Source organism: Austrofundulus limnaeus, unplaced genomic scaffold (assembly GCF_001266775.1).
Source record: "Austrofundulus limnaeus strain Quisiro unplaced genomic scaffold, Austrofundulus_limnaeus-1.0 Scaffold75, whole genome shotgun sequence".
In the NCBI taxonomy this organism is placed as follows: domain Eukaryota; kingdom Metazoa; phylum Chordata; class Actinopteri; order Cyprinodontiformes; family Rivulidae; genus Austrofundulus; species Austrofundulus limnaeus.
The window spans coordinates 1,859,438-1,860,968 of NW_013952477.1; positions in this window are offsets into that span (position 1 = coordinate 1,859,438).

Genomic DNA, 1,531 nt, shown 5'->3' on the forward strand with positions numbered 1-1,531 from the left:
CACATATTTGAAGTGTTCTTTTTCCAGGGTGGAAATGATTAGACAACAGAAAAGTTTATTATTAAAAACAAACAAACAAACAAAAAAAAAAAAAACAAGAACTACGCAAGTTTGGGTTGTCTCTAATCCACTCCTGCAGGCTCAGATGGGGTAGGACAAGGGTGTCTAATCCTGGTCCTGTAGGACCACTATCCTGCACTTTTCAATTATTTCCCTGCACCAGTACCTGATTCAATGATTGAATTAACCCTTCAGATTCTGCAGAAGTCCATTAATCACTCAATCATTCATATCAGGGGTGTTGAAGCAGACAAACCTCTAAAACATGCAAGATGGTGGCCCTGGAGGACCAGTATTGGACACCCCTGTTCTAGAGTGTCTTTTACTTTGACAAGACCTGTTTAGTCTGTTGTTAGTAATCATCTTTAAAAGTAAAGTGACACATTAAAATGTCCTCAGATCATCATTTATGATTAAATGAAACAAAAACCAAGCTTTTGGCCACAATAACAAGAAATACAGTATGTTTGGTCGAAGGCGAGACTTTCAAATAATATCTATCAGCTCTTSAGCATGGTGGTGGTAGCATCATGCTGTGTTAGTGGTGCACAGAGTGGATGGAATAATGAAGGAGGACAGCTACATTAAAATTCCTTAACTTCACTTCACATCATTATACGGTTGAAACACTTTCAAGTTCTTTAACAACAATCCCAAATGCATCATAACTGATTTCTGATTGGATAAAAGAGGCTGACATAAAGATTCTGGAAGAACATTCCCAATATCCTGACCACAGCACATTTAAGGGTGTATTCAGACCAGGAAAGTCCTTTGGTCCAATTGTTTGGTCCGGACCAAAATTGGACATTTTTTTTTCATTTGGTGCAGATTGCATTCACATTGTGCTTTTTTGCAAATGAACTATAACTTGTAAACAAAGCCACGAGTGTGACGATCATTGCTCCCATTGGACAAAAAAGGACGGGGGCGGGACTGAGCCACAGATCCAGAAGAAAACAAGGAAGTCCTGCATGCTGCAGTTCTGATGCGCACATTTTTGCTGATAGTACAACTGCAATAGCATTTAAATTGTCAGAAGCAGCTAATTTAATGGTGGTTCCGTGATGATATTCTAATTTTGGAGCGGCGTCAGTAAATGTGTCCCGTGACCCAAAGGAGACGAGGTGCTCTGTGTGTTCTGACCCACAACATGCTGGCAGCAGAGCTGTTAACAGGAGACGATGAAACAGGTATGTTTTCAGTTTATTTAGCTCAGCAACGGTGGCCTGTGAAGTCCAAAAAGGTGCACGTTTAATTAGGGCTGTTTATTGGCAAGAATTTGGCGATACGATACATATCATGACAGAGGGGTCACGATACGATATATCCCAATATATTACGATACTATAAGCAAGGCGATATATTACGATATTTTTATCAAAATTTCTATTAAATAAAAACCTCTTACTGGGAAAAAATGAAAAACCAAAATTCATTGTCTCAGAAAATTCTAATATTACATAGACAT